The sequence below is a fragment of the Cololabis saira genome, chromosome 1 (assembly GCF_033807715.1).
Source record: "Cololabis saira isolate AMF1-May2022 chromosome 1, fColSai1.1, whole genome shotgun sequence".
NCBI classification, from domain to species: Eukaryota; Metazoa; Chordata; class Actinopteri; order Beloniformes; family Belonidae; genus Cololabis; species Cololabis saira.
In genome coordinates this window covers 26,009,825-26,032,619 of record NC_084587.1, presented here as the reverse complement: position 1 = coordinate 26,032,619, position 22,795 = coordinate 26,009,825, and the positions used below count along the sequence as shown (strand labels likewise).

The window sequence follows — 22,795 nt, the reverse complement described above, 5'->3', positions numbered from 1 at the left end:
TATAAAACAAATGAAATAAAAATAAACTGCCTGCATATATAGAATAAAAATGCTTCTTGAATAAAATAAAACAAATATCCCTTTCCTGCATAACAATTAAATTAAAATACACTGTGCAATTAATACAATGTAGACAGTAACAGGCAGACTTTTCCACTGAGGTTGACAGTTGTGCAAATCTCAAATAAAACATTCGTCAATTTGTCACAAAATAAGCTATATCAAAATCATTTAAAAAAAAAATGTAAAAAAAAAAAAAATCGATATAAACGATATTGTCTCGTACCATATCGTGTTTGAAAATATATCGATATATATTAAAATCTCGATATATCGCCCAGCCCTAGTAACAAGACTCCAAAAACCTGAGATAAAAATCACAAAACCATAACCATAAAACTTTGTTTTGAGCTGATGGTCGCTGTCAGACTCTAATATCATGCTCTGAAAAACAGAAAAAGTTATATTCCTTTCATAATGTGTAAGAGGAGCCAAATGAAATCCATCCAGAAGCAGGTTTAAAGTCCAAAACATCTGACACGACACCAACAGATCGAGTGCACACACGAGAGATGACACAGAAAACACGTCAGGCAGGAAGCAGATGAGAGGCCAAGAAGCACTACAAGCAGGGAATCAAAATAACAAGATGGATCAAACTTACAGAGGTAAAGACTGAGTAACAGGGCAAACATGAGGAAACGATTATCTCAAACAAAAGCGAAAATGAAATAAGTAACTGAAATCCTTGACTACAATGAGTGTAAAGGCAACCTGTTGATACACAGATGTGACTGAACACCGAAGCGACTGAATGATTCAACTCAAAAGAGACACAGAAATGATGGGAAATAGAGATAAACCGTGATCTAAGAGTGAGCGGTTTCTTTTTAATTATTTTAAGAGAAACCCAAAGCCATAACACGTGAAGCTTTGAGGGATTATGTATGGCAGGATTTGGCTGCAGTAGTTGTCAATATGATGGTTTTGGTGTTAACAGCAAGAAAAAAGGAGATGCTGAACTTTTTTCTTTATAGACAAGGTGAGGGGTCAAGATCCTTCCGGGTACTTTTAATGAGTGGCTGACTTTCATTTGGATAATGCAAATCTTTATTCTACACTCCTGAAAACAAGCACATTCTGTGACAAATAACATCTTCAGCACTTAATTTCTGCCAAGAAACCAAGAAAGCTTTTGATTTCTTTTGACATGCTGTTACAACCAAAAACGTAATAATGGCCAATAACGTAATAACTGCCAATAACGTAATCATTTTGGCCATTTCAAATGTAATAAGGCCAATAGTGTAATAATGTGCCAATAATGTAATAAAACTTTTGAGCCAATAACGTAATAACTTTTTGCCGATAATGTAATAAGGCATTACATTATTGGCTGGTTATTACGTTATTGGCCTGGTATTAAAAAATTATTACAAAATTATTACATTATCGGCAAAAAGTTATTACATTATTGACTCAAAAGTTTTATTACATTATTGGCACATTATTACACTATTGGCTTTATTACATTTTAAATGACCAAAATTATTACATTATTGGCAGTTATTACGTTATTGGCCGTTATTACGTTTTTGGTTGTAACACATGCCCTTCAAATATTAATAAGTAAAGAAAGTATGAATGCATTCTGTTGCTGTTAAATGCTTACAGCCCTGACTGTAAACAAAATGAACAATCTATGAGACATATTTCGCAGATACAAATATGCTCTGGTTCGGACATGGAGGCAGCTAAGGAGCCAACATGACCCGTCTCTGACTTGAAGTGCCGAGTGAAAACAAACGTAATGAAGAAACATGATTAGCTTTGGGACACAACCTCGTAATTTAATCTCTTTTAGCTGCTCCTCTCTTCACAACCACCATCATCTTCCCTGAAGCAGTAACACACTTCACAGACGGATGCCCTTAAAACAGCCAACTCACCTTATAAGAGAACTCAAACTAAAAACAACTGCAACCTATTCTCCAATAATCAAAAGCACCTCGTACTGTGGCTCCGCTGAACTCTGCTGCATGTTGAGGTTTGAGGCCGAGCTTAAACTCCAAGCATTTTCCACTCGGGAAGAACATGGAGTCAGTTTTATCATTTGTTTTACAAGGTTGCATGTATGCTCGTCCAGATTCCCCTCTGCCAGTATCCCCCAGTTCTTTCCAGAGCACTGACGTCAGCTGTTTTTAACATCTATCTCTATTTCGAAACACAACACACACAACATGCTGGCCAGCGACAAACCTGCCCATTCAGGGTGACCACTTACAAACATCGACAGCAATGGTGCAGACGGACAGGTGACTCCCTTTCTATTACACAGAGAGCAAACTGTTTTCATCTGACAGCACTGATAGTGAGCAGGTTGTCTCTTTCCACATTGATGGATTCATATTGTTTTATGATGTAAGACTAATTAGTTTGCATTGGCAGAGGTCAAAGAGGTCAGTCACCTACAGCTTTATGAATAACTCAGATTATAATCACTGCATCTGGTCTTTCCACTTTACTCCTTTGCACAATTTAAAATTAGATATTCAAAAAAGAAAAAAAACAGGATATATTAACTAAATAAAAATGATTCAGGCCAACATAGCGGATGCTGCTCAAATAGGGTTGCCACCTTTCAGAAATAGAAATAAGGGACGCCCTGATTTCAGCAGCGCAGGAGCCAAAAAAAAAGCCCCAAAACTTCTAAACTGAATAAAAATGTGTTTATTTTATATGAAAAAACAAAATGCTTTGATTTAAAGTTTAAAGTGCTTTAATAGCATTGAACTTGCATGACTGTACAGACAGACAACCATACTAGCAGCTGAAATATCCTCCTATGCTACGTATGTCCACATCAGCCCAGATGTAATATAGCCTACAGGTGAAGAATATGGTGTAAAAGTTAATTTATTTCAATAATTCAACTAGAATATGGTGTAAAGGTTAATTTATTTCAATAATTCAACTAGAATATAGTGTAAAGGTTAATTTATTTCAATAATTCAACTAGAATATGGTGTAAAAGTTAATTTATTTCAATAATTCAACTAGAAAATGGTGTAAAAGTTAATTTATTTCAATAATTCCACTAGAATATGGTGTAAAGGTTAATTTATTTCAATAATTCAACTAGAATATGGTGTAAAAGTTAATTTATTTCAATAATTCAACTAGAATATGGTGTAAAAGTTAAGGAAAATATGGTACAAATCGTGTCCCGTATTAGTTCAATACGGGACGCAACATTTTTTTCTCAAATAAAGGACAATTCCGTATTTTACGGGACGGGTGGCAACCCTATGCTCAAATGAACCCTTCAGTGTTTTTGGTCAGAAACACCAACCTGACCTTAATATTACTTGAATAAAAGACTTTATACACAAAATGGACCTTGGTGATGATTGAAGTGTGCATGTCATTCAGACCCCTAAACAGATTATGAGGCAAAGTAGCAACCCTAGAAGATAAATAATGTAACCTTAGGTGCAATATAAGAGCCTGAAAATCCATATAATTTACCTGATTTGTAGTATGGCTCAAAACCACACGGTGCTTCACCGATTCACACAGCCCATTATTTTTCAAACACACACTCTGGACCTCCTAAACAGTGGTCTGTCTGGTCTGTCTCCTGACTCTCCATCAAAAAGTAATGAATCCATGTTTCACATAAAGTCACGAGTGTGGAATCATAGTCCAATCCAACATAAAAAGGGTCCTTAAAGTCTGGACTGCATGATGGCATTAACCTATTTATCAAGGCCTAGATGATTATAATGGCCGCTGCTAGCAAAAGCCACAACTGAACTGCCACTTAGCTGCCTAGCAACCGCTCTCCTGTGGTCATTACTGCTCCTACAATCAGGGCCAGACAACATCGACTGAATGACCAAGCTGTCAATATCAATAGTATTCTCATATCATTCTTGCTAATGGGCCTCATGTGTGACATTAGAGATGATTTTAGCTCAGTTTACTGACTTTATTTAGCATATTTTAATTATGTCAGTGCACAAACCCAGAATATCAAAGTTTACTGTGGTGGCCCTGACAATAAAGCAATTTCATCTCCAGCTCTTCTTCACAGTATCCTCAGCAAGTTGCCACTAGCTAATCCAGAGCTAAACCTTCATATAATGTGCCAACCTGTCTGATTTAGCAGATGCGGGGGCTTCACGTGCCATTAGTCCTACAGAGGTGAAATAATCAACACCCCTGAAAAATGTAAGCATTTCTCATGCTAATCTAAGCATCCACTCAGGAGATATTAAAGTGGCAGAACACGCCTTCAGTTTGAGGATTCCACTCAAATAACTCCACATGAATTCTGTCTTTGAATGTCTAAACCAGCAGGAGTAGTTTAAGAAAAAACACACAAATGGAAGTCTACATCAGTGATTTTGTTAAGCTTGTGTGTGAGCAGACTGTGGACATGTTTCATGCTGCAAAACTTTTATTTAATTACTATTAGAAATTCCTATAATTTTACATCAATTTTTTAATGTTTGTCTGATTGTGTTTGCATGCATGTGCCTAAGAAAGAAAGAGTGCACAGAGTGAATGCAGACACCCTGACTCAATGTCCCACTTGACTACACTGTATATCTGCCAACCATGCACTCTGGGGCCACAAGATAAGACAGCGGTCTGCACGTATGTGTGTATGTGTGCATGTGTGCGGGTGTGTTTCATAGTAACGGCTGACCTTAAACTAAAGCCTTCAGATGTGTGGAAACTATCCATGCAGCACATCTGTCAACCAGAATTCAGAGAGGTTAACTCGACGTGGCTCAGTGTCCAGACAAAATGCACCTCTCTAGTAAAACAGTGACAACATAAAAATGGGTTCACCTCGAGATTTAGTTGATCTTTAATCTTCCTGAAGGTGTGATAGGTAACAATATGCAGAGTTTGTACATACTAAAGACTGCTAGTTGCACTGTTGGAACAGGTACAGTATGTGCAATAACTAGTTTTGTGAATAAAAGGAGTTCAGACACCAAGAAAATGCTTTAGTAGTATTATTGTACAATGATGAGATTAAATATTGATAAAACACTGATATGCAGCTGAATGTGTCACTCACACCAAGTTTCAATGTGTTGGCGGGCGTTTTCAAAATGAGCGGTTGCCTGTATGAAACACATTTTTTCAGAGGTTGTTGCCTGCTGGACATACTGAAGCTGACTTTTTCATCAATTTCATATCATATGAACATCTTAAGTTTACCTGAAACCTTTCAAAACAGATGAGTAGCTGGCAGTGAGCATCACAAACAGGAAAAAGGAAATGGGAGTACTCAGACACAGTGGCGAAGAATTCATCAAAAGTGAACAATACATGTCACCATGAGAACATCTAATGCCATATGTGAACTTAAATGGCACGCTGACATGTATTTCAAGTATGAGCTGACAACATTTCCAGTGAAATAACTTGGGGCTGCAGAGGTTTCTTCTGAAAACATTTTCCTTGTACAGAAACCAAGCAGACAAACCTGTCCACTGTTTATCAACAGCGTTTTCATCATTCTGTCATAGATCTTTCCTTCCTTCAGTTATAAATCTATCATTTTCCTTTCTTCTATATTTTTTCCAATTCATCTCAGTGGCTACTCTTTCCAGGCTTGCCACCCACCTTAAAATCCCAACCATCCTACTTACTTCTCCATGGCAGCTTTCTTTTCTCACTGTGCTCTCTCTCCTCTTGTTGGGAAGGTAAACGCTGCTCTGTCACCTAATCCTTCTCATGTCTGATGTGCTGCGGTGTGCGCAGTGGGCAGAAAAGTGGACGCATGAGAGAGGCCTGAGCTGTTACAGTAATCCAAACAGACTGACAGAGTGCCACAGCGTGAGCAGATACACAGAGAGGAGGGCCCTGTGGCGGTGTACAAGAAAACTGAGGACCAATCACAGGGGTTGGTGTGGCTGAAGGAGGCTGGGCTTAAAGCTTGTGCTGCTCTTTAACCCCAGTGAGTCCCAGAGGCCTGACGGCCATGGAAGAGGGCCAGATGAGGGACACCAGGGCCAGAGGAATCAGACAGAGAGAGAGGGCATCAAGCATACACAGACAGGGGATGGGCATGATTCAAATGTCCCAAAGAATCTTTCCTGTAGAAACATGCACCGCATGGCACTTCATTTGCATGAATGTACATTGTTGCAACTGTTTCTTTTCTATGTGAAACACTGCTGACTGTATTTGCACAAAGCAACATTATTTTGCCCACGTGACTGGCAGCGAGCATCACAAACAGGCAGCTGTCGTTTCCTCTACAACAGTGAGGACAGTATTTCACTTTATAAAAAACAGAGTATAACCTAGACAATGGCAGTGCTAGACACCATAAATCTTGATCACAGAGTTCAAGGGTGGCAGATGGAATAAGTCCACTGCAATTAAAACAAAATGGTCACAAATTGGCAAGAGAAAGCCACAATAACTATGAAAGCCATCTGGAATGGTGGCTGTAGAGGAGTCCCAGTGCAACACAGGAGAAATCAGGCAGCTGACTACAGTTATTCACCAGCTATACATTAAGTAACTGTCCTGTTAAGGTTCAGAGCAGCTGGAAACCAGACTTCATTTGTTTTCCAACTGATAATATCATTATTAAAACCATGAACTAGCAAACATTTGGTCAGGATTTATTGGCACACTTTGATAAAGACGTCAGTAAACTGAGCTGCCGTTCCGACACCTGCTGCCAAGAGTGCAGGCTTCCTCTAATTGTTTGTACGTTTATATACTTCTATCTTGTTGAAGAAATATTACTTCCTTAAAAACAAAGTCACTCATGCTTGTATTTTCAGGCAGTCCACACCCAGCCACCCACACTTTCCTCAGACAATCAAACAAACACGGGTACCCTTGAAGGTTTTCTCTTTACTCGAGAGTCTCGATTTCAAATGCAGGAGGCAAATAATGTTGACAGTAACTATCCAAATGCATGCCAAGTGTATCCAAATGTCGTCCCCCAAGTACATTCAGTGCCACTTTAGTGGATTACCTGTAGAATGACTCCATGTAGAAATAGGAAAAATAGGATTTAACTCTTACTGTTGTATGTGTAGGTATAAAGGGATATACCGGTAAGCTAAATATTATTCTGAACGATTTGGGATGTATTAATGGTTGTGGTCCATATCCCTAAGTTAACATGGACATTTATGAATGTTGGTTAAATAAATTGCTAAAACAAGAAAATGCACAACAGAAATGTCATATGCTTGTCTTTCTTTCTTACGCTACAGTAGGATCTATATATAATTCTTGCATTGCTGATGCCTGCAAAGGTATAAATGTCTTTTTTTGTTTATTTATTAGTAACAATTAGTTAGTATGGCATGAATATATTTAAACAAAATGAGTGAAATGGTTGAACCAAGTTTTTATTCTGGATCTGGGAACAAAAACTTGCAGTATTACAGTACAGTTGTCTTACTGCTTGGGTTTCAAAGATTACAAAACATTTTCTTTCCTAAGATAACAAAGTTGTAAAATCAGAGAATGGGAAAAGTCCATTGGTGACTATGTGCACCTGTTTGCTTCAACACCTTTATACACAGACTAAGGCTAGACTTAATGTGAGGGAGCCTCATGGCTTTAGTCTCAGTTCTGATTCTGACTACACACTGACAAAGACACAAATCCTAAATAGGACAAAAGACAAGGACATCTATGAGAACTTCTGAAGAGTAGACATGCATCTCAATACCTTCTTCATCCTATTCAGGGTCATAAGGAGCAAGAGCCCATCATAACTGTTGTTGTGAACACGATGTTAGTCTGTCACAGCCTTTTAATAAGCACAATGTGACGACCAATCAAGGAATGTGTTGAGGATTTAGTGACTCCTAGGGGTGGAAATGGAAATTTGCAGCCAAGTGAACAGCTTCCTGCCTAAAATGTTTAACCCTATAACGCCAGATGTATCACATTTGGTACATGAATGTTCCAATCATTTGTAGCATCCTCTTAGTCAAAAAAGAAAAAAAAAGGTTTCATACAAACAAAAATATAAAAAAAATAAATAAATAAAACAATTAAATAACCTAAATATGATTTATATGATAGTATGAATATGATAATATGATCTTGCGAGTGTGGAGCAACATGGAGTTGAAGAGAGTCTCCTTAGGTTCTCTTTAGGGGAATGGAAATAAAGACCCGAGGGTGCAAGGACCTACTGGGCCTATTTTCAGAGCTTTACCATAATCCAAAACTCACCAAATGTTATACACCCATCAGGTCTGGTGAAAAATGTCATATGTTAATGGTGCCTCGAATGGGCATGAAAGACTCGCTCAATAGCGCCCCCATATTCTTAAAGGTACAGGAAGTCCACCATGTTCAATTAGGGCCCAAGCACTATTGTATATGTAGGAATTTTTTTTTCCTCGTTTTTTTTTTTTCTCTCGTTATTTTAATTTTTCCGACAAAATTAGGGCCTTTTTTCCCCCTTAAATGTGCCCCAAAAGTCAACAAATTTTGCACGCAAGCCAGGTCTGGCGAAAAATGTGATATTTCATGGTTTGCATTAATGGACGTGGCCTAATGGCTCAACAGCGCCGCCTAGAAAACTTCGTACCTCAAGCCCCGCAATACGGTTTGACGTACATGCACGAAAATTGGTACACACCTGTATCATGTTGCAACTTAAAGAAAAGTCTATTGGAGCCATGGCCGAAACCGAACAGGAAGTCGGCCATTTTGAATTAATCGTGTAATTTTGGCGCAATTTATGCCATTCCTTCGGCCGCTTCTTCGCCCGAATTGAATTTGTGATTTTGGGGCTGATTTTTGTGATTTGAAGACCTGGTATCTGAACGAACCCTTCTGAGAGATTTCATCGGATCAACATATTCGGTGTGTTTCATCTATGGTCGTTGCTGATGTTAAATTGCGGCCCTTTTTATTTTTGTCCAGGGACTGTATTTAAAAGTGATATATAAATATAGTTTATCATTATTATAATAACCTAAAAATTAAATATTGCAAACTTCTACTTCAGAACCAGTTAAGCATTTGTTATTATATGTTATATGTTTAAAACTGTTCTAATATGTGTAAATATATCACAATGTTGAAAAAATGTAGATGTGTCCATCCTGTCATGGTCCACCCAATCATGGAAACATTGATGACGGGGTGGACTATAACAAAGTGGAGAATAAGCACATGGTGGGTCTTCAGCTAGAGCTTCAGTGTTGAAGGTAACTGTAGACTGTTTATCAAATATATTTTGAATTTCTGATTATTTTAAAAATAATAAATGACAGTGCAGAACCATTAAGCTTTCAACAATATGATGAAAATTGGGAAATAAAAGGCAGGAATTAGATGTGTTTGTGGCAGTTGACCCAACTCCTAGTTAAGAAAGACAGAATGGTGTTAATGATGTTACTAATTACATCAGTGATCTGTTAAATGGTCAGTTACCCCATCACTACCGGGTGGACAGCAGTTTCAGGGACACGGACAAAGTGTTTAAAATTATTACCAAAATTGAATATAGTTGATCAAAGCTACTAGTTTTATTGAAGAACCCGTGAAGGAAAATGACGAAATCTAAAAACAATGTTAATGTTGTGTCCTTTAACCACCTTTTGCATTTACTGAAGTTAGTGGAGCAGCATGAGAAAGAAAGAAACTGGTGGAAATCCATGTCAAGAGACTTGTCATTGCACCTGTGTGTTTAAATGTTTGGTCATTTTATACCAGAACATTGTTATTTTCCATGTCAATGACGAACGGGTGATTTTGATGGGAACACCAAAGATACTTTAGAGTGATATTGACCAAGAATGTGGTCTCACCTGGGGGGCGGGGGCCATAGGCGCGAGGGCCCGACTAACGCTGCTTGCAGTTTTAATTTTAATGTGGTTCTACAATAATGGTAATTTAAGTTAACAGTATTATATTTGATGATAGACCACCATCCAACCTCCTTCCACTCAAACAGTTTAATTAAAATAAAAAAGAATTCTTAATGAGCAACGAATTAAGATAGAAAATGATTGATAGCAGATTCATTATTTAAATAGCACTTTTGGCAGATAAAGTGCACACACAGATCCTTCTACAAATTATTTTACACATACTATAAACCCCTCAGTACATGGAGCATCAATACCCCCACCAGTCACCAGGCAGTGGAAAAACATGTCAGTCACGATAATAAATGCTAGAGGGCAACTTGCTGTAAATTAAATATCGACTTTGTTTAGATGCAGTAAAAGTCCCCAGTACTGCATTTGTATACATGTGAGGGGCATTCTGGTTTCAGCTTACACAGATATGTCCTGTATTTTCCAGAGATGACATTATCTCATTAAAAACACACCCTTAAAGTAACTTAAACCTTTAGAGGTATTAGTTTATTTGATACAATCTAAATAAACTAAAATACCAACACAATCCAGAGGATATTTGCTGTCTGCACACTTGCAATTAATATAAAATGAACGTTTTGAGTTTAGCAGAAAATTCTGTTTATTTCAGCTCCCACTTATGCATAATTAAACTCTCTTACATAATGATGAGTGGGCTAGAAATGTCGAAGCCTGACTCAGGCTCAGCTAATGTTCTCACTCACCTTAAGGTCATCTGCCAGTGCAGCAACTCCGATGACGCGGGAGGACGCGTTAGAAGACGGCTGCAGTCATTACTGGGATTTTGGCTGTTAATCACTCTGCTCCGTTCACCAACCGGCCTGTCTGCTGCTCTGCTCAGAAAAACTACAGCTGAGCTGCAACCCTCCACTCACTTCCACTTCACTTATTAAAGCGGCCGACAATACGGGGGGGAGGGCAGCCGGTAGAGCAGTCAGATCCAGTGAGTCTGGTGGGGAGAGGGAATTAAAAATACAGGAAAAGGAAAAACCTCATCAATATTGCAAAAACACACAAAAATAGCCTCGGCTTTAATAGATTATTGGTATTTGTCATCATTTTCTTGCTGAAAATGTCCCGTCATGAGTTGTGACGGAGGATTTTTCTGTAGCAATAGATAAATATGTCACCCAAGACTGCTTTTTATTAAGTAATACTGTCTAAATATAGAGCTGCACTGTGTAACTATGATGTAACTATGATGAACACTGTGTCTATACATGTACAGTATATATTTCATACTAAGGATCTGTGACTTAAATTAAAAAGAGCAAACCCTATTTCCAGAGATGCTGTAATCTTTTCGAGACTGAAAAGGGCATGTTTACCTTTCTTAGTCAAGTTCACTATGTATTTTTGCTGGATTTTTTTGGAGAGTTGGAAAACTATATATATTTGAAAAGTATATTGTATAAGCAATCAGAAAACCAATGTTTCCATTTTCACAGGTGTCTGTATGGCGGCCATATTGGATTTTTCAAAATGGTGTCCAAAATCCAATGGCAACAACATACATTGGATAGGTCTTAACAAAATGGATTTTAATACAGATTTTTTATTTTATTGATTGTTTTACAGACATGCGCACATGGTCAGTGTAATGGAACGACACACATAGGAAGGAACATGCCCTTTTGACAGTCTCTACACCTCATCGTCATCATCATCATTGTCACTTTCGTACGTGATGTCTTGAGAGTCTTCATCATTCTGGCAGTGGCTGCCACACTGACAGATATCTGTACAGGCTAAGTTCTTTGTTCTGCAAGAGCACCTAGCAGAGGAACAGTCTGATTTGCACTGACATCTCACCATCTCAACAATGGCTTTTGGAGCTGGAAGGACCTCTGTGGTGGTAGGTTTTTAGGAGTCTTTGAAGTACCCATTTTCCAGAGGATCCAACTGTGGAACCTGCTGAGCGATGGCTGCCTGTCCCCACACCCGTGTTTGGATATGGACTCTCAAGATGTGCTGTTTCAGAGCTCCGATTGTTGGAGGGAGCTTGTCACCTTCTGCCATTTGCTTGCAGAAGAGATGCCAACATAGGTCAGGGATTGTCTTGATGCTGATGCCCTTGGGTGTGTAGGCTATACATACAAAGGTAGCCAGTGTTGAAAGCATTCCCTCTGTCATGTATGCTTCCTCCAGAAGCATCTGCAGAGCATTGATGACATCAGCTTTGAGGTACACCTGGAACCATGTTGTCTTGCCTATGCGAGAGAACCTCCCAGTGTTGTCAGCCCCTGTGAAGGCATGGAAGGCAGGCAAAGCCTTTGCTCTTTCTGGACTTAGAGCACTCCACAGTGGTTCAATTTGCACAACACCAGATGCCATAGAAATGGAAGTGTTCTTCAACAGGACATCATAGTTTGCTATGACCAGCACCAAGACATCTGTGTCTGGTGAGAAGAACACCAGCTGTGCATCAGGTGGGTTTCGCTGTGACGCCAGCACTGCCTGGTGGATCAGCAGTGTGTCTGCTTCTTCGTGGTTGTTATCCTCAAAGAGCAGGTGTTTGTTGCTCCTTGTGTGCCCAGAAGCAGATATGATGATCAGCTTGGTGGATCCCATGTTGTACTCTAGGATTTTGGCAGCAAGGTAGCTGGTCAAGTTGGCCTTTGTTTTCTCATGAGAGAGGAACCTGCTCATTGGGATGTGCTTGATGTTGGTGTCATCTCTGACTTGGTACTGGACAGGAGCTTTGCCTTGTCTTCGTTTGTCTCTGGTAGCACTCTTCAGAGAGTCTTCTCTGTAGGTGTCAAACACGAGAATGATCTCATCATAATTTCGTGTTAGAGACATCAGGCGGTCATTGAAATAGCCACTCAGATCCTTAATTGTTACTAAAGTCACTGTTTTTTTGGTCAGCGTCTTCACAAGTACCATCCCATCCACAAGTGCAATCTTCCGGCTTGGGGGATCATTAGATATGGAGTTTGTGATTCCCATGTCCCTTGCATCTTGGCTGGTGGCATTTTGAGACTGCTGAGAGTCTTTCTCAGGCATGTCTGTTCTTGCCAACTTATCCAGGAGATGGATTAACTTTGACTTGTCATGGCATGGCAGGACTGTTCCATCAGGAGCAAAGAGTGCCCTTGGTGTTAGAGTGAATTCATAGTTCCCAATGGCCTCTTTCTGGTTGATGTCTCTGTTTGACCTGGCAAGTACCATCAGTCTCCCATATAGGTCCTTGGTCTCCTTCAGATCTACAGTGTTGTCTCGGAGCTTAACTGTTGTATTCTTATTCCCAGACAGGAACATCTTGTTGTTCTCCTTATTCACTGGGGCCCAGACACTGACATCTCCATTGATCCTCTCTGCCACATAGTCTGCCACACTAAGTCACTAAATTGACAACACTGATTGAACACTTGTTGACACTCAATACATTCACTATGTGGCACTGCTCCTGTATACTGGGTACACTGTAGTAGTGAGCTTTGCACAGGCAAGCTTGGACATGTAAAGCAAAATGATGGACATGTAAACTGCACCAGTTTTGCATATTCCAGCAGAGATGTTTTGTATGGTGGGCTTGTCAGACATGCATCTACAGTACTTGTAAATACTTTATATCACCAGGGCAAAGAAATTAGTGTAGTAACAAAATGTCTGAGAACATTAAAACTACCACCATTGGATTCAGTGGCCCTGAAAATGTAGGTTTAGCAGTTAAAATCAGTGTTCTAACTTATTCAGAAGCTGAGAAATTACAAAATTAAGTTTTTTTGGACACCGTTTTGAAAAATCCAAGATGGCCGCCATGCAGACACCTGTGCAAATGGAAACATTGTTTTTCTGATTGCTTATACATTACAGTTTTCAAAAATGTCTAGTTTTACAACTCTCCAAAAAAATCCAGCGAAAGTAAAAATCCAAACGTAATGGACTTGACTATCTGTTGCATCACACTTCCTTTAATAACACTTTCTTCTTTAATCATTTGAGAAGTGAAGATATTCATTTTTGCCCGTTTGCAAGAAGAATTTGTGTCCATTCTTGCTGAACACAAGATTTTCTCCTGGTTGATCTTTTTTGTCCTCCTCATGATGTATTTTCACTAGGACACAGATCTGCAGGTCAAGCTGTCCCTGAGGCCTTATTTCTGTCATGTAAAACGGTGTCTGGCATTGTCTTGCTGAAATAACCCCTTATCTCTGCAAAGATTTCACCTCAGTGGTAGGTTGTGTCTCTCTAAAGTTTCCATCATACCTTTACTTTTATCTATCAATGACAGCTTTTTTTTTTTTACTGCATTTTAGAAAACATCCTAACTTTGTACTACATATCAAAGCTACTTTAAAAGAAAAAACTATTATTTGTTATAGTTTTCAAACTTCTAAAACTCCACCAGTTTTTAAGGAGTCTCTTAATGAAAGGAGAGGTGGAACGGCTGTTTCGAGCCAAGCCCCTTCCTCTGCAAGAGGGAGGCTGTTGCCACGGCAATCCTACATTATGCAGCAGCCTATGAAAGACTCTTCTCAGATTGAATAGAAAGAAAGACAGGATAAAGTTCTTTGCATTCCTTTTCCATGAATGATTTTGTGTGATGCAAGAAAAAGGCGGTATGAGATTTTTTTGTCTGTTTGGATCCGAGGCGGGGGAGGGGTTCATCTAAATTCATCTGAAGCCTTTGCGACTATTTTAGAAGGCTAATGCCGTGTGTGTGTGTGTGTGTGTGTGTGTGTGTGTGTGTGTGTGTGTGTGTGTGTGTGTGTGTGTGTGTGTGTGTGTGTGTGTGTGTGTGTGTGTGTGTGTGTGTGTATCATAGTCAAAGGACACCTGATTTGCATGCAGTGCACAATCACGGCCTTGATGCAAAGATTTCTTTTTATTTCAGCCTTTTGTGTGTTTTCTAAAAAGCACTTTAACACCTTTTTAAAAACACCTAATAAAGCAACATCAGAGGGAAGCAGCACACCGCTTAATGTCATAGTCTGTGTTCAAAATCCACAAAATATTGTCCTCGGATTGCATTCAAACGTACAGCCAGTCACACTCTGCCAGCATGTTAATGCATATAACCAGCAATGTGGCATTTTCCTGATCATGGCAAAGGCCTTGACATGCTATCCATCCATCCATTATCTACAGATGCATATTCCTATTCAGGGTCACAGTTATTTTCTGGAGCCTATCCCAGCTCTCTCTGGCCAAAAGGCAGGGGGTTCACCCTGAACAGGTCACCAGTCATCGCAGGGCCACAAATAGACAAACAACCACACACTTACTTATAAAGGTTAGGCTCACTAATTAACCTGACATATTTTTGGACTGTGGAGGAAGCTGAAGCACCAGCAGAAAACCCACGAAAGCAGAGAGAGAACGTGTATAATAAATGAATTAATAAAGTATTTACAGTAATAATATTAAAGGGCTGAGATTTGAACCAGGAACCCTGTTGCAGCAAGGTTAAAGTGCTAGCCACCCAGCTGCCCTTTGTTGGAACATTTAACCCGTACAAAAGTACCATGCTGTGGTTAAATATGATAATCCTATCATAAAATATTTCTTTGTTTTGCCATTTGACCATGCTTTAATCTTGCTGTAGTCACAGCTGCCTGCAGCAGCTGCAGCCTTTAATCCAGTGGTGCATGGTGGGATAAGCAGACTGGCTGCTGAATAATTGACCAATTTTCTTTTTCTCGTTCATGCTGTTTTGATAAAAAACAGGTTGTGGACCAAACTAGTATGGAAATGGTCATCATGAGGTTTTCCTCAAGGTAAACATCTGTCAGGAGGGCTGTTGTCACAATGTCAGGCCACAATGAAAGGCCCATAATGTTGGTTGTGTAAAACCAAAGGCATTATACTGCTATTAAGACACAGAGAGCATCATTCATGAAACGTGAACAGGATGAATTTGTGGTTAATTGTTTGTTGGGGTATTTTGGCATTCAAAGAAAATACTACCTGTTCCAAATGTTTCATGGGTACAAACAAAGTCTACTCCTCCCCCCAGCGCGTGTAGAGGTTGTGTAAATGAGCACTGCACATAAATATTGATGATCATGAACAGAATTTGCAACATTAAAGCCTTATGTAGTCCATTATTTTTACAATATGCAAATGCATTTAAAGGAAGTATCCTGATACAACAGAATAAATTAGCAATATAATACGGTTATCTCAGTTAATGGGGATTTCACATAGTTCAGGAGGAACTTTAACTGAAGGAGCAAGATGCAGGTGGAGGATGCGCCTCTACACCTCCTTGTCTGGTGGTCTCTGGGGGGCGTATGCTCATCACTGAGCCACAGGAGCATGTGTCCAGTCTGTGGTCAACCGCCAACATTCACGATTCCTGATCAAATCTGAGTTCTTAATGTGTTAGTGAATTAGGAGTAGGCTTTTTAGTAATTTACATATTTAGGAATATTTCACAGTTGAATTGAGCTCAACATGTCCAATAAATAATGAGGAGTCTTCTATCTAAGAGCAGCAGCTTTAACCACCGAACCACAATGCTGCCCATTTGTTTTTACATTATGTAAAAACAACAAATTATCAGGTTTGTCATCCTGCTTCGACGAATTATTTTGGATTTCCTTTTGATAAATAATGAAGCAGAGTTTCTATTGAGTGTATAATTTCGCAAAAGGTTGGTTAAAATCATTAAAATTAGAAAAAAAAGGGTTTTATTGTAGCACAACTTGTAAACAACACAACCAGTAAGAAACATGATGTAAAAAGCATTTGTTCCTCACCTCATGTTTTTATCATCCTTGTTCCTCTCTCTGCATCTCTGAGGGCAGTTTAGGGGATTTGCCTCCACATGTTCCCTTCACATAGATCTGAAGTCAGAGGAACGGATTCAGCATCACTCACTCCTCAGCCAGAAGGTTCCACTCACTGGCAGGTACTGGTTCCTCGTTTTTTCCATGAACTCACATCACATTTGTGCCAGTTAAGTTTCTTTGCATTTAAGCTGTAGTATGATCGGTTGTTTGTAACTTTGTGCCTAATCTCAGTGGCCCGTTGGTGATCCCTCACTGGTAATCCTTGAAGCTGCAGCAGAATTACAGAGTGTATGAAGTGCAATTTACTCATAATGCACTGCAGAGCCTTTGAAACATTGAAATGTCCTTGAAAGTGACAGGGAGTAAGGTCATCATAGGAGCCGTGAAGTAAAACTTTGCAGTCTGTCATTTCATGTTAAAATACATACTGTCTGAGGAATGCAGAAGATACAGAAAAAAATCACCTGAAAAGATGACCTCGTAGACACATTTCATAATTTAATTTTGTGATTCTTGATGCCAGATTTCTTCTGTTAAAAGTTAGAAAAAATAAATAAAATACTTTTGACAGAAATTGACAGAAGTTGTCACTCACTTATTCTAGGGGCAGTGCTGCCACAAGCTCCTCCTTGTACAGAAGCGTTTATGTTGCCTCTTGCCCAGGACATCATCTTCATCATCTTTGTCAACGGTAGAATATTCCCCGAGTTGTTCACTTATTCGCTAAACACTCCAAAAGCAGGAATTATCCAACCGTTCCTCCCACGAGAGAGAACGTAATGATCCTGCTCTTCAAGTAGTTGAGGAGCTGCAGGATAAGGAGGGATTGAGACAACCATTATCCCTGGCACGCGGCTACTCTGACTCTGATCTCGAGATAAACATGCCAAGTCACAAGCCGTTTGACCTCTCATGCTGCACGGTAATGCCGTAAACTCAGTTGTAGCAGCACTGAGCCAACCCTGCCCTGGTCAATGAGCTCCTGCATTGACCATACCCGGGTCTACAGGACAGCAACAAGTCCATCGGTAGCATTTTCATGTTCAAACCAACTGATCATGATTTTTGTAACATTTTTCAACAAAGGACACAATGATGGTGAATAGTGTTTTAAAGCCACTCTAAGTAGCAGTACCACTTCTGACCATGTGGATGCATGGCAAAGGAAACACTGACAATATAGTGTACATCTTGTAATACCACGTGTACTTTGTTGTGTCTTACATCAGGGGCCAACACGTGAAGGTTCTTGTGATATTCTGCCCCCATGTGGTCAGAAGTGGTATTATTACATAGAGGGCATTTATACATTTTTAAATCAATATATAAATAATTTTCTGAATCAACGGTCATCATGAATAATCAATCACCGGTGCATCAGTCATCAAATATTTATCAAGAATCTTTTCTCCTTTCACTGTTTTGCTTCAACAGAGTTAAAATAAACACATAATTTATTCCTCTTATTTCTACTGTTCTTAATCATCTCTGCATTGAATATCTTATAAATAATTGACATAGTCTTCTCCATAACTACTTTTAATGCTTTCAGGCACTCCAAGGACAGTTGCACCAGTCTGCACCAAACAGCTAATGAAATTGGAAATATCCTGAAATGCAAAATTTTCTGATCCACTTTTTTATTATTATAAGGAAACCTCAGAGGGGTATAAAATGAGAAATTCAAAAATAATCTTTGTGCCATGGTGAGGACTATATGATGAATGTGAAATTGGCTGATCCAGTTTTTTATTCATTGTTAGTAAATTTAAATGTACTTTTGTATGTTTTTCTGATAAATCAAATATTTATATGAAAATTCATCATGGCTGAGATTGCAGTGAGTTATGGTCAAGTAGGAAGAGACAACGCGATACTCCTCTGCCCTCTAGCGGCAGAAAGAGGTCATCACTTCAATTCCAAACGATGATCTGGTTTTATGAAGCCTTTAGTATTTTATATTTGTCCATTCACATAGCTTAAGTCCTAAAAATAGACTCAGTTGAACAAATTTGAGACTAATATGGCACTTTATTGAGAAAACTGATCAGAAAAGCCTTCGTGAGTGTTAACAGAAATGTAACCCTCAATGTTTTGAGGTTAATTTTAAAGTAGAATTAGAACAAAATGGATTAATAAACTCACAGCCAGTAGTGAATGGTAGCCCTATTTATTTTAAGGACCAGATATCTAACAAGTTTTATTTCAACATGAATATGGAAGACTATTGGCTCAAAAGAGATTATGAAATTCTTAAGACAATAGATATTGCTGCACATACAAACATGTAGATGACTGGAAGTCACAAACAAAACCAGGGTAGCTTCAGAGACACTAAAGGTGCACACGTTAACAAAATATGTAAATGAATAGAGTAATATTTAAATAAAAATGTGTAGTATTTTTTAGAGTGAAAATGTCCGATAATAATAATAATAATAATAATAATAATAATAATAATAATAATAATAAAAATAATAATAATAATAAAAGTATATTTAACCATCAATTTATTGTGAGAAGTAGACAGAAATGTTTAAATTTTTTTGTCTCAAGAAAATTATATAATTACTACCTGATTTTGATCTTTTCAATACAAAACATTTCTGACTGCAACATGTCCTTCTATTCCCCTAAATGTGCAAATCTTGAAGACAGATTAAACACTGCATTCATGTTCTCCGCTCTGTCACATCTGTTGTGTCAAAAGAAACACCAAGGACACGTTTCCAGTCTCCAGCAACAGATACGTTTATTGAATTTTTTTAATTTATTTTTCTTTGTTTTCCAGTGTCATGATCAGAGGTATAAGCTGTAACAGAACTATGACATTTTCAGCCATGCTGTCCAGTGAGCAGTCTTTTGTTTTTCATGGTGGGATTTCAGATTATAAACGTCCGAGCAGTGCAGGCAAACACCTATTTGCTTTAGTGGCGACAACAGGAGACACAACAAAGTTTGCACTACAGATTCACATCAGATGAAAGCTTTCCGCATCTAATTCTTCTTCTCCTCAATACAAAAACCATCCAAAAGAATATTTCTACATCAATAATCACTTGTAGTACAGCAACAGCATTGGTGGGTGCCCATAAGGACTCAAAACAAAAAACTTCACCAATGTTATCAGGTTTCAGTCACAAAAACAATGCACTTCAGCATGGGAAAAGCTCGGGCACTGCAGGTGACATTTTCAGTTTGGTGTGCCTTTAGTTTGTGATGATAAAAGAAGTCTGGGCTGTTACCATAGTAACTGCCAACTGAAAAGGAAGTTGCGGCCGGTAATAAAGTATGCAAATTCCACAGCAGCTCTGCTGCTGGAAGCCAGTGAGCTGCACGGTAAAGGGCAGCCGTTGTGAGATTCTCGATGGTTAAAGAGGTGGCGGCAGGGGGCATTGTGTGATACACAAAGAGCCGCGCTCACAGAACCGTGGTCTACCCAGAAAAGCCTCTCTAAGATTTCCGACAGCACAAAATAACGTGAAATACAGACTTTTCTATATTTAACAATCCCATTTTTTTTTTTTTTTTACATTTCAAAGTTTCCTCTTTAGTTTGTAAAGTTTATGTTTTAAAAGATTAAATACATTTCACCAGTGTCGGTGCATTTACATGAGGAGATACATTTAAATATCATAGGTTAAGACCTTTGAGTTGTCACCCTTGCTAAACATCTGCACACAAGGTCATGATTTCTGATGTCATGGATCCGCCTGATGATTTTAAAACTGAAAGTCATTTTCTCCATGTTGAAAACATTAATTTGCCGTTAAAGATAAACAAACAGATACGATGCTCTGCTTCCAAATATTGATGGAAGTGATCTGGACTGCCAACCAAAGGCCGAGGTGAGAGCTCGGGTGTTGCAGCTCTACACCGATACTGTGATAGAGGATCTAAATTTAAAAGTCATGAAGGGCGCACACACAAGCGAGACAAACTGGATCTTGTATGCCATCAGCTTCATTTGCATTACAGGGAACAGGAAGAGACCCGGTCCCGTAGCATGCCGTCAACCTTGCAGGACGGAGCTCTCAGCTGTCTGATGGAGATCATGTTAAAACAACTGCACTCACATACTTATATCTATCGCCTTTCTTTTTCTTTTTTTTTTGTTATATGATAAAATATTGATATATAGAAAATAGCATTATGCACAAACTGATGCACTTAGCTTAAAATTCTTAAGTTTCTACTCTCTTGCTGGAATGGACCGGCTACATTTAGCTTCAAGGTAATGTACTGTCGTGTGTGTTGCTGCCATCACTGCAATAACAAAACACGATCGAAAAGGCAAGTGGCATAAACAAAATTTACATTTAAACCATAGAGGGCTTTTTTGTTTTGCTGTAAAACAATAAAACATATTTGAAAACCACAGGAAGCTATTCAACAGCACTCACTGAAGATATTTGTGGCCATAAAAAAATGATAGAATCAAACATTTTTTCAACAAAAGAAACATACAGGACGGACATGAAATCCTATGACAGTGTGAAATAATACACACCAGTATAAATCCAGTATAGATACATATAGATGATGATAAAACTCATTGAACACTGGATTTCTTTTTTCCTCCACCCATCAATGTCTGAGTCTGGCAACAACGTTAGAAGACCTCTCATTGTGAAGAGTATAAATGTATAGTTTTATTGTGAAGGAGAAGATTGTTTAAAAGAAAAGAAATGCAGTTGTGGAGAAAGGTTGTGAATCCTTTGGAACCATGAGGATCTCTGAATAGTTCACACATTACAATTACATTACACATTACTCTCATCCTCAAACTACATTATAGACACATTCAAAACAAACAAAATGATCACACTAATAACACATTGTTTTTTAGTGTTAATAGTGTTATTAGTTTAATTGCCTCTGCTATTCTCAAGAAAGACTGGTAGATGAGAACTTTGCTGCCACCAAACCCCCGCACAAGGCTTGAGACAAACCATCACAGCGGAAGATGAAAAAGTAATTTTTATCTCTTTTTATCTCTTTGTTCTCTCTTATTTTATCTATGCTATGGTTTACAGCATCTAAGTTTAAGCAGTACTTGTGATTGCCCAATGGATGTTGCTTTACATTGATTGTGTGGTTTGTTTTTGTATTGTCCTGTCACATATGTTAACTGTACACGCACTGATGCTGATGCTTTTACACAAACGAAGTTCCTAATGGATAAATAAAGTTATTTGATTTGATTGATTGATGGATATATTGATTGTTTAAGTCCATCTCTCTGACTGCCTTGCTGCTGAAACATTTTCCATTGTTGTTTATCGCTCAAGTCGCTTCACACAAGCTCTTAATACTGTTCACATACACTGTCAACGCTCACTGACTTCGCTAACTACTGCTCCGTACCTCCATGTCAAGGTAATGCACCACTTTCACTATCAGCCAGCCTCCAACACACAAAAGAACAAGAAGATGGCAAAAAAGAAGGAACAACAAGAAAATAAAAACTGGATCGACCAGATCAACGCTGAGCTGCTCGCTGCAGCTCTGTGGTTGTGATGAATGAGAAGACATGGCTCCAACTCAAAGAGGACATCGACACAACTGAACAACGGCATATCCGCCTCACAGCGTATGCAACCATCAGCATGTCGGTCCCAGGGCCGCTCTCAGAACGCGTTTCAGTCCCCTCACGGTTCCCAGAAATTCTTGCCGCTCCTGATAATGGAGACGCACATCAACAATTTAGCCTCATGAACACTAACCCAGAACCCAGCTAATGGAAATAGGCATTAGCTTTCATGACTCTTCCTCACTTATGTGCGTTGTGGTAATAAAAAAAAAAGAGGAAAATTACATATTTGAACGTATTTAAACTGAAAAGCGAAGTCTTGGTCGACACTAGGGGTGGGCAAAAATATCGATATGGCAATATATCGCGATACTTTTCCAGCTGATTCAATATCGATTTTTTATTTTTATTTTTTTTTATATTTTTTATCCCCGATTTTTTTCCCATTATATCACCCAGTGCTCCTACCTAAGTGACAGTCCTGGGCATTGCCACTCTCTACCAACCCTGGGAGGGCCCTGCACTGAGCTCAGGTTTTATTTCACGTTTTATTTCATTTTATTATTTATTTTTTATATAACACAATTGCCTGTCCTTAAAAAATGAAAAATAATGGACAG

At 38.7% G+C, this 22,795-nt stretch overlaps 1 protein-coding gene across 2 annotated transcripts in view; it reads right to left on the bottom strand.

Moving 5' to 3' along the window:
* Positions 1 to 16,689, bottom strand: part of trim2a (tripartite motif containing 2a) — a 36,449-nt gene extending 19,760 nt beyond the window's left edge. Inside the window, exons 1-2 of one of the 2 annotated variants that reach the window (XM_061719255.1) lie at positions 16,610 to 16,689; positions 10,607 to 10,851 (exon numbers count right to left, since the gene is read on the bottom strand). The gene's annotated coding sequence lies outside the window, so the exon portion shown is untranslated. Of the gene's footprint in view, positions 1 to 1,949; positions 2,073 to 10,606; positions 10,852 to 16,609 lie in introns of those variants that run through there. The other variant, XM_061719273.1, reaches the window with a different exon arrangement.
* Between the last annotated feature and the right edge of the window lie 6,106 nt (positions 16,690 to 22,795).